Here is an 11,620-nt window from a genome sequence, read left to right on the forward strand (position 1 = left end):
AGCAATCCACCCGTCTCGGCCTTTTAAAGTGCTGGGATTACAGACATGAGCCATCGCGCCCAGGCTGGTTACTGTCCGGTCTAATGCATCCAGAATCCTGCCTTCTCCAGGGCCCCACCCTGGTCACCGGCTCCCATCATCTCTCCCCAGAATTACTCCAGTTGCCACCTCTCTGCATGCCTTGCAGCCCTCGACAGTCTGTCCCCATACCCCCAATCCCCTGTTTGCCTCTCCCCACCACAGCAGCGGGGCCGGTGGGGGCGGGGGTGCGGGGGCCGCCTGTTAATACCCAAGTCAGGTCCAGTCCCTCCTCTGCTGGGAACCCTCAGTGGCTCCCACCTTAATCAGAACAAAAGCCAAAGTCCTCCCCAGGACCCAGAAGGCTTTGCACAATCTCTCCTGTCTCCTCTCTGCCTCACCCTCTCTACTCCCTCATTCACTCCATTCCAGACCTCCTTAGACCAGGTCTCAAATACACCAGGCATGGTCCCGCCTCGGAGCCTTTGCACAAGCTGCTGCTTCTGCCAGGGACTTGTTGCCCCCTGATTCTCACATCTTTCTCCTTCACTCCTTCAGATCTCTGCTCAGGTATTACTTCCCCAGTGAGTTTCCCTGACTACCCTCTATTTTTTTCTTAAATTTTTTTTAGACGGAGTCTTGCTCTCTTGCCCAGGCTGGAGTGCAGTGGCACGCTCTCAGCTCACTGCAACCTCCACTTCTCCGGTTCAAGTGATTCTTCTGTCTCAGCCTCCCGAGTAGCTGGGATTACAGGCACCCACCACCATGCCCGGCTAATTTTTTTTTGTATTTTTAGTAGAGACAAGGTTTCACCATGTTACCCAGGCTGGTCTCAAACTCCTGAGCTCAGGCAATCCACCCACCTCAGCCTCCCAAAGTGCTGGAATTACAGATGGAGCCACTGCACCCGGCCGACTTCCCTATTTAAAAATTGCACCCACCTTGGTTTCTCCTCTTTATTTCTCACAGCCCTGTCACCTTTCAACAAGCTACATGCTTTACTACGCATCTTGTTTCTTATCTGTCTCCTGTACTCAATTGTCAGCTCTGCCAGCACAATAGGTGTTGTCTTTTTTTTTTTCTTTTTTTTTGGAGAGATTGGGGGGTCTCACTTTGTTGCCCAGGGTGGTCTTGAACTCCTGGGTTCAAGCGATCCTTCTGCCTCAGTCTCCCAAAGTGCTGGGATGACAGGTGTGAGCCACCGTGCCCAGCCTACAATGTTTGTCTTCATCACTGCTGGAGAACTTAAGAAAGGCCCTTAGTCAATATCTAGTGAATTAATGCATTAATAATCACCATGTTCCTGGCACATGTGTTGGGGGAGGTGATGGGAAGTGGGGAGGGACAAAACAGACTTGGAGCTTGCCTGCCACCATCTGGCAGGGGGCTAGTCATGTAGCTAGCCAATTACAATGAAGACTTTTCAGTGCGGAGAGCAAAGGCCCAGCCTGGAGGATGAAAGTGCAATCCGGGAAGGCTGTTGAGGAGGTGACATCTTGTAGGGACTTGATCAGTAAGGAGTTTGGATTTAAGTATGATGAGAAGGCTTAGGGGTTTTTGTTTGTTTGATTTGTTTTTTAGAAATGGGATCTTGCTCTGTTGCTCAGGCTGGAGTTCAGTAGCACAGTCCTAGGCCACTGAGGCCTCAACTTGGGTTTAGGCAATTCTCCCACCCCAGCCTCCCAACTAGCTGGGACTCCTGGCACACACCACCACACCTGGCTAATTTTTAAATTTTTTTGTAGAGACAATGTCTCACTATATTGCTCAGGCTGGTCTCAAACTACTGGGCTCAAATGATCCACCCTCCTCAGCCTCCCAAAATTTTGGGATTACAAGCATGAGCCACCATGCCCAACCAAGGGTTTTATTATTTTATTTTATTTTATTTTATTTTGTTTTTTGAGACGGAGTCTCACTCTGTCGCCCAAGCTGGAGTGCAGTGGCATGATCTCGGATCACTGCAATCTTCAGCTCCCAGATTTAAGCCATTCTCCTGCCTCAGCCTCCAGAGTAGCTGGGATTACAGGCGCCCGCCACCACGCCCAGCTGATTTTTGTATTTTTAGTAGAAACAGGGTTTTGCCATGTTGGTCAGGCTAGTCTCGAACTTTGACCTCAAGTGATACACTCGCCTTGGCCTCCCAAAGTGCTGGGATTATAGGTATGAGCCACTGCATCCCGCCTCTACAAAAAATTTAAAACATTAGCTGGGCGTGGTGGTGTACGCTTGTGGTCCCAGCTACTCGGAGGCAGAAGTGAGAGGATTGGTTGAGTTCCAGAGGTGGAGGCTGCAGTGAGCCCATGATCACACCACTGCATTCCACCCTGTCTAGAAAAAAAAAAAAAAAAGTGTTTTTTTCAATAAAGATAGGATCCAACAGAGCTGGGATTAGGGATAGGTGAGTGACATGAGTCACACAAGGGCAGGACTCGGGCCTGTCTGGACTGCATTTTCCAATGACGTTATTACTGGTCACATGTGGCTACTGAGAGCCTGAAATGCAGCTATTCTTGAAAATAATGGCAGCTGGGCGCAGTGACTCACGCCTGTAATCCCAGCACTTTGGGAGGCCGAGGAGGGTAGATACCTGAGGTCAGGAGTTCGAGACCAGCCTGGTCACCATGGTGAAACCCCGTCTCTACTAAAAATACAAATATTAGCCAGGTGTGGTGGTACATGCCTGAAATCCCAGCTACTCAGGAGGCTGAGGCAGGAGAATCGCTTGAACCCAGGAGGCAGATGTTGCAGTGAGCCGAGATTGTGCCACTGCACTCCAGCCTGGCGACAAAGCAAGACTCCACCTCAAAAAAAAAAAAGAAAAAAGAAAAAAGAAAGAAAGAAAGTAATGGCAAAAACCACAATTACTTTGCACCAACCTAATAGTTTGAATTGAGATGTGTTATAAGTATAAAATCCACATCAGATTTTGAAGACAGTACCAAAAAAAGTGAAATATCTCATTCATAATGTTTACTTTGATTATATGTTAAAATGATACTATTTTGGATACACTGAGTTAAATAAAATAGCTTATGAAAATTAATTTTGGCCGGGCGCGGTGGCTCAAGCCTGTAATCCCAGCACTTTGGGAGGCCGAGACGGGTGGATCACAAGGTCAGGAGATCGAGACCATCCTGGCTAACACGGTGAAACCCCATCTCTACTAAATACAAAAAACTAGCCGGGCGAGGTGGCGGGCGCCTGTAGTCCCAGCTATTTGTGAGGCTGAGGCTGGAGAATGGCGTAAACCCGGGAGGCGGAGCTTGCAGTGAGCTGAGATCCGGCCACTGCACTCTCACTCCAGACTGGGCAACCCAGCAAGACTCCATCTCAAAAAAAAAAAAAAAAAAAAAAAAGAAAATTAATTTTGTAGCCGAGTGTAGTAACTCACACCTGTAATCCTAGCACTTTGGGAGGCCAAGGCAGATGGATCACCTGAGGTCAGGAGTTCGAGACCAGCCTGGCCACCAGAGTGAAACTCCATCTCTACTAAAAATACAAAAATTAGCCAGGCGTGGTGGCGGGTGTCTGTAATCCCAGCTAATTGGAGGCTGAGGCAGGAAAATCACTTGAACCCATGAAGTGGAGGTTGCAATGAGCTGAGACCTTGCCACTGCACTCCAGCCTGGGCAACAGGGCAAGGCTCTGTCTCAAAAAAAAAAAAAAAAAAATTAATTTTGGCAGGCTCACTGGCTCCCACCTGTAATCCCAGCACTTTGGGAGGCTGAGGCAGGTGGATCACTTGAGGTCAGGAGTTCAAAACCAGCCTAGGCAACATGGCGAAACCCTGTCTCCATTAAAAATATAAAATTGGCTGGGTGTGGTGGCACACACCTGTAATCCTGACTACTTGGGAGGCTGAGGCAGGAGAATCACTTGAACCTGCGAGGCAGAGGTTACAGTGAGCTGAGATCCTGCCACTGCATTCCAGCCTGGGTGACAGAGTGATATGTCTCAAAAATAAATAAATAAATATACATAAAATAAAATTCACTTCACCTGTTCCTTTTTTTAAAAAAAATGTGGCTACTAAAAAAGTTTTCATTACATATGCGGCTTGCATTTGTGGCTCACAATATATTTCTTTTTTTTTTTTCTTTTTTTTTTTTGAGACGGAGTCTCGCTCTGTCACCCAGGCTGCAGTGCAGTGGCCGGATCTCAGCTCACTGCAAGCTCCGCCTCCCGGGTTTACACCATTCTCTCGCCTCAGCCTCCCGAGTAGCTGGGACTACAGGCGCCCACCATCTCGCCCGGCTAATTTTTTGTATTTTTTTAGTAGAGACGGGGTTTCACCGTGTCAGCCAGGATGGTCTCGATCTCCTGACCTCGTGATCTGCCCGTCTCGGCCTCCCAAAGTGCTGGGATTACAGGCTTGAGCCACCGCGCCCGGCCAATATATTTCTTTAGACACTGCCTTTATTGCCTTCCTTCCCATTTACTTATCAGCTTTCTGATCACACTACTGACACCAGACTTCAGAGTCAGGCCAAGTTCTCAGCTACAGTTGTCCTTGAGCTCCATGTATCTGTCACCTTTGCCTGGTTCCTCCTTGGCCTTGGGACACTAGATCCTCCTGACATCCCTTCTCTTTCTCAGGCTTTTTTGTGAGACAGCCTCTGCTTCTCAAATGCTTTGCTCCCTGGACATAGCTTTGGTCTCTCTATTTTGTTTATTTTCATTTTTATTATTTACTTATTTACTTATTTTTGAGACAGAGTCTCGCTCTGTCTCCCAGGCTGGAGTGCAGTGGCGTGATCTCGGCTCACTGCAACCTCCATCTCCTGGGTTCAAGAGATTCTCCTGCCTCAGCCTCCCGAGTAGCTGGGATTAAAGTTGCCTGCCACCATGCCCAGCTAATTTTTGTATTTTTAGTAGAGATGGGGTTTTACCATGTTGGCCACGCTGGTCTCAAACTACTGACCTCAAGTGATCCACCTGCCTCAGCCTCCCAAAGTGCTGGGACTACAGGCAGGAGCCACCCTGCCCGGCCTCATTTTTATTTTAGAAGTGAGGTCTCACTCTGTTGCCTGGGCTGTAGTACAGTAACAGAATCCTATAGCCCATTGCATCCTCCACCTCCTGGGCTCAAGTGATCCTCTTGCCCCAGTCTCCTGAGTAGCTGGGACTACAGGTGAGCACCACCATGCCCAGCTAATTTTTGCATAGATAGGGTTTCACTACGTTGCCCAGGCTGGTCTCGAACTCCTGAGGTGAAGTGATCCTCCGAGCACCTCAGCCTCCCAAAGTACTGGGATTACAGGCATGGGCCACCACACCCAGCCATACCACATGTTATTTGGCAATAAAAATGAACAAGGTACTCATGCTTGTTACACTTGTTATAACATGGATGAACTCTGACAATTGAAAGAAGCTAGTCACAAGCCACATTGTACCATAGCAATTATGCACAAAGACAAAACGTAGATCAGGGTTGCCAGAGACTGAGAATACTGGGGGGTGAAATAGAAAGTGATTTGTTCCTTTCTTTTATTTTCCTTTCTTTTTTTTTTTTTTTTTTTGAGACTGAGTCTTGCTCAGTCGCCCAGGCTGGAGCGCAGTGGCAGAATCTCGGCTCACTGCAAGCTCCGCCTCCTGGGTTCACGCCATTCTCCTGCCTCAGCCTCCCGAGTAGCTGGGACTACAGGCGCCCACCGCCACGCCCAGCTAATTTTTTGCATTTTTAGTAGAGACGGGGTTTCACCGTGGTCTCGATCTCCTGACCTTGTGATCCACCCTCCTCGGCCTCCCAAAGTGCTGGGATTACAGGCGTGAGCCACCGCGCCCGGCCTCTTTTTTTTTTTTTTGACAGGGTCTCACTCTGTCACCCAAGCTGGAGTGCAGTGGCACGACCTCAGCTCACCATAACCTCTGCCTCCCTGGTTCAAGTGATTCTCCCACCTCAGCCTCCCGAGTAGCTGGGACTACAGGTGCGTGCCACCACACCCGGCTAATTTTTGTGTTTCTACTAGAGACGGGGTTTCACTACGTTGGCCAGGCTGGTCTGGAACTCCTGACCTCAGGTGATCCACCCACCTTGGCCTCCCAAAGTGCTGGGGTTACAGGCGTGAGCCACCATACCCAGCCAGAAAATGATTTCTAATGGGCTTGAGATTTCTTTTTGGGGTGATGGAAATGTTCTAAAATTGGGCAGGGTGTGGTCACTCATGCTTGTAATCTCAGCACTTTGGAAGGGGGATGTGGGAGGACTGCTTGAGCCCAGGAGTTTGAGAACAGCCTGGGCAACATAGTAACACCCTGTCTTTACAAAAAAAAAAAATACAAAAAAATGGCCGGGCGCCGTGGCTCACACCTGTAATCCCAGCACTTTGGGAGGCCGAGGCCAGCGGATCACGAGGTCAGGAGATCGAGAGTGTCCTGGTTAACGCAGTGAAACCCCGTCTCTACTAAAAATACAGAAAATTAGCCGGGCGTGGTGGCGGGCGCCTGTATTCCCAGCTACTCCGGAGGCTGAGGCAGGAGAATGGCGTGAACCCGGGAGACGGAGCTTGCAGTGAGCCGAGATCCAGCCACTGCACTCTAGCCTGGCAACAGAGCGAGACTCCATCTCAAAAAAAAAAAAAAAAAAAAAAGAAAAGAAAAGAAAAGAAAAATTAGCTGGGCGTGGTGGTGGGCACCTGTAGTCTCAGCTACTCCAGAGGCTGAGGTCTCAGGGAGGATTGCTTGAGCCTGGGAGGCAGTGGCTGCAATAAGCCAAGATGGCACCACTGCACTCCATCCTGGGCTACACAGTGAGATCCTGTCTCAGGAAAAAAAAATAAAGAAAGGCTGGGCGTGGTGCCTCATGCCTGTAATCCCAGCACTGAGGAAGACCGATGCAGGCGGATTGCCTGAGCTCAGGAGTTGGAGACTGGGTTGGGCAACGCAGTAAAACCTCGTCTCTACTAAAATACAATAAATTAGCTGGTGTGTACCAGGCGCGGTGGCTCACGCCTGTAATCCCAGCACTTTGGGAGGCCAAGGCGGGCAGATTACTAGGTCAGGAGTTCGAGACCAGCCTGGCCAAAATGGTGAAACTCCGTCTCTACTAAATATACAGAAATTAGTTGGGCGCGGTGACAGGAGCCTGTAATCCCAGCTACTTGGACAGCTGAGGCAGGAGAATCGCTTGAACCTGGGAGGTGGAGGCTGCAGTGACCTGAGATCAAGCCACTGCACTCCAACCTAGGTAACAGTGCAAGATTCTGTCTCAAAAAAAACAAAAACAAAAAAATAGCTGGCTTGGCCACGTATGCCTGTAGTCTCAGCTACTCAGGAGGCTGAGGCAGGAGAATTGCTTGAACCCAGGAGGCGGAGGTTGCAGTGAGCCGAGATCATACCACTGCACTCCTGCCTGGGTGACAGAGTGAGACTCCGTCTCCAAAAAAAAAAAAAAAAAAAAAAAAAAAAAAGGAATGTTCTAAAATGTATTGTGATGGTTGCATAAGTCTATGAATATTCTAAACACATTTGACTGTATACGGTTGTCCCCCTTATCTGCAGTTTCGATTTCCTCGGTTTCAGTTATCCTCGGTCAACTTTGGTCCAAAAATATTAAATGGAAAATTCCAGAGGCCAGGCCCAGTGGCTCATGCCTTTAATCCCAGCAGTTTGGGAGGCTGAGGTAGGTGGATCACCTGACGTCAGGAGTTCAAGACCAGCCTGACCAACATGGTGAAACCCTGCCTCTACTAAAAATACAAAAATTAGCTGGGCATGGTGGAGCGTGCCTGTAATCCCAGCTACTCGGGAGGCTGAGGCAGGTGAATGGCCTGAACACGGTAGGCAGAGGTTGCAATGAGCCAAGATCACACCATTGCACTCCAGCCTGGGTGACAGAGCAAGACTCAGTCTCAGAAAAAAAAAAAAGAAAGAAAGAAAATTCCAGAAATAAAACAAGTCATACCTTTACATTCCAGGCCATTCTGAGTAGTGTTATGAAATCTCCCACAGTCCTGGGATGTGAATCATCCCCTTATCCAGCTTATCCATGCTGTCTGTATAGGCTACCTGTCTGTTAGTCCCTTTATAGCCATCTTGGTCAACAAATCGAAAAAGCAAAGTGATCAGCCGAGGTAGCTCATGCCTGTAATCCCAGCACTTTGGGAGACCAATGCAGGAGGACTGCTTGAGGCTAGGAGTTCAAGACCAGCCTGGGAAACAGCGAGACCCTGTCTCTTTAAAAAAAAAAAAAAAAAAAAAAAAAAGGGTATAAATAAACTGGGTGGGCTTGCACATGCCTGTAGTCCTAGCTACTTAGGAGGCTTAGGCAGGAGGCTCACTTAAGGCCAGGAGTTGGAGACCAGTCTAGACAACACAGCAAGACACTCACGTCCCCACCCCTATAAGATAAATAAATTAGCCAGGTGTGGTGGTGCTCACCTCTAGTTCTAGCTACTCTGGAGGTTGGGGTAGAAGGATCCTTTGAGCCTAGGAGTTTGAGGTTGCAATGGTGAGACCTTGTCTTAAAAAATGTTAATCCTGGGCTGGGTGCAGTGGCTCATGCCTGTAATCCCAGCACTTTGGGAGGCTGAGGCAGGTGGATCACGAGGTCAGGAGATCAAGACCATCCTGGCTAACATGGTGAAACCCCATCTCTACTTAAATACAAAAAATTTGCCAGGCGTGGTGGCGCTCGCCTGTAGTCTCAGCTACTTGGAAGGCTGAGGCAGGAAAATCACTTGAACCCAAGAGGTGGAGGTTGCAGTGAGCCGAGATTGTGCCACTGCACTCCAGCCTGGGCGACAAAGACTCCATCTCAAAAAAAAAAAAAATCTTTTGATCTTAAAGCTGGGTGTGGAGACATTTGCCTGTATTCCCAGCTACTCGGGAGGATCCCTTAAGCCCAAGAGTTTGAGGCCAGCCAGGGCAACATGGAGACACCCCTATCTCTAACAAATAAACAAATAGGTCAGGGCCCAGGGCCTCATGCCTGTAATCCCAGCGCTTTAGGAGGCTAAGGTGGGCGGAACACTTGAGGGCAGGAATTCAAGTCAGGAATTCCAGACCCGCCTGGGCAACACAGCATAACCCTGTCTCTACAAAAAAAAAGTACAAAAATTAGCTAGGTGTGGTTGCTCTCACCTGTGGTCCCAGCTACTTGGGAGGCTAAGGTGGGAGGCTCAGGTGAGTTCGGGAGGTCGAGCCTGCAGTAAGATGTGATCATGCCACTGCACTCCATCCTGTGTGACACAGTGAGACCCTGTCTCAATAAATAAATAAATAAAAATTGGCCAGGCACAGTGGCTCACACCTTTAATCCCAGCACTTTGGGAGGCCGAGGCAGGCAGATCACCTGAGATCAGGAGTTCGAGACTACCCTGGCCAACATGGTGAAACCCCTCTCTACTAAAACTACAAAAATTAGTTGGGCATGGTGGCGTGTGCTTGTAGTCCCAGCTACTTGGGAGGGTGAAGCAGGAGAATCGCTTGAACCTGGGAGGCAGAGGTTGCAGTGAGCCAAGATCATGCCACTGCACTCCAGCCTGGGTGACAGAATGAGACTCAGTCTCAAATAAATAAATAAAAATAAATAATAAAATTAAAAAATAATAATATTGATTCTTCCGCTAGAGGAGTGCCTCCCTGGAGTCCCACCCAACTTGCTGTTCTTCTCACCCCAAGTTTAAGAAGGATAGAAAGGTGGGGGAGAATGTTTCCGGGCAGGCAAGGAGGGGAGGCCTGGGCAGGAGGCATGGTGAAACCCACCAGATGTGTCCTCAAGCACCCTCTTTCTCTGCCAGAGGCTGTGGGCTTGGAAGAACCACGTCTCTTCCCAGGGTTTCTTCGCAGCCTGACTTGAGGCGTCCTGGCCTGCCCGCCCCACCAGACAACCTGACTCAATTTGCCCGCTGTGTGCGTGGGCCCTGCGCGTGTGACCCTCCACCATCCGAGTGACTCAGGCAGCCTGGAAGCCCCCTCCCCTGGGGACGCCCAGCTTCCTATGGTGACTTTTCACAGACATGGCTGAAACTGGCTGGCGCCTCCCAGACCCAGACTGGGCTCCTGGGGGCAGCCCAGCAGGGCCTCGGCCCCACAGCCCACCCCCAGAGAGGGCCTAGGGGGTGGGGGCAGGGGGTGGGGAACTCTTCTCAAAGGGCCTTTGTGGGAGCAGCTGGGGGGGCTGCCGGGGGGACCCCGCCCTGTGTGACTCAAGCCTCATTGCTGGGCGGTGACTCACCCCCAGGCCCCCCTTCTGCCTGCCCGCAGCAGGTGCTGTGAGCCAGCTTTGGGATAGAGGCCTCTGCAGCCATGGTCGTGCCACCCTCCCCTGGGCCTGTGACTTGCCAGCCACTTCTAGGGGTGCCAGTCTTGCCCTGACCTCCTTGCCCTCCTGAGCTCAGACCACAGAGAAAACCTCCTACACCTCATCCCTCCGTGGGGCAGCAGATGTACTGAAATGTGCCACGCATTGTCTCACCATGAATTCACAGGATTCTCAAACCACCCGAGAGGCAGGGTGTCCTTGCTACTGCCCTGTAACAGATGGGGAAATTGATTCTCCCTGAGGTTGCAGAGTTTCTTTAACACAGGAGATTCACATGCAGAATCTGGGTGTCCCAAACTTGCTGCCCCGCAATGTCACTGCGTGATCATCTCAGCTGCCTTAAACGCCAGTGGTGGGTTACTGCACCCTCCAGTGTCGCTTCTTTTACTGAAGGGTAAACTGAGGCAAGGAGTCAGAAGTCACAGATCAAGAGTCAAGAGTAAGAGGCAGTGCCGGGATTCGAACCGAGTGCGGAGCGCGGAACCTGCTCCGCCGCTTCCCCACGGGCCTCCGGCGCCCACTTGGGGGCTAAGGCGCCCCCGCCTCCGGCCCCCTCCGGACGCGGAGGCCCGCAGAGATCGGGCCGCCGGCCAGGCTGCTGGGCGCCGCGCCCGCCCGCATCACGCCGCGGTGAGTCACCGCGCGCCGGCCTCGGCCCCGCCCCCCCGTGCCAACAAACAGCGCGTTGCTCGGCAACCGCCACCGCCCTCCAGCGCGGCCCTTGGTTCGAGCCTCAGGCCAGGGTGCGGGCTAAGAAGGATTTTGGGACCCCGTAGGCTTCCCCAGATTTGGGGTTCAGATCAGGCCTGTGGTCCTGGTGGGCACGGAAGTGAGGGTGAAGGAGACAGCTGTAGCCCAGTGAAGGTGGGAAGAGCTGAGGGTGGCTCTCTCCAATCCAGACCCACCAGGGCTCCCCAGAAGTGGGTGCTCAGGTCAGGAGATGGCGGCTGGGCCAGAGTTGCAGCTGAGAAGTGGAGGCCATTTTCCTAGAGGGATTTGGGGAGCTGGCCTGGCGGGGGCTGTCAGGAGGGCTGTGATGAGGGCTTTTTTGCATCCTCCCCCGGCCCTGCCAATCCCCCAAAGTAGCTAACACTTAATGAGCACCTTCTATGTTCTAAGCCCATTCTATACATGTGTGGGCCTATGTGTATTAATTCATGTAATGTTCACCATGAGGCTGGGCGCGGTGGCTCACACCTGTAATCCCAGCACTTTAGGAAGCCAAAGCCGGTGGATCACTTGATGTCAGGAGTTCAGGACCAGCCTGGGCAACATGGTGAAACCCTATCTCTACTAAAAATACAAAAATTAGCCGAGCGTAATGGCCAGCAC

The sequence above is a fragment of the Rhinopithecus roxellana genome, chromosome 8 (genome assembly GCF_007565055.1).
Source record: "Rhinopithecus roxellana isolate Shanxi Qingling chromosome 8, ASM756505v1, whole genome shotgun sequence".
NCBI lineage: Eukaryota > Metazoa > Chordata > Mammalia > Primates > Cercopithecidae > Rhinopithecus > Rhinopithecus roxellana.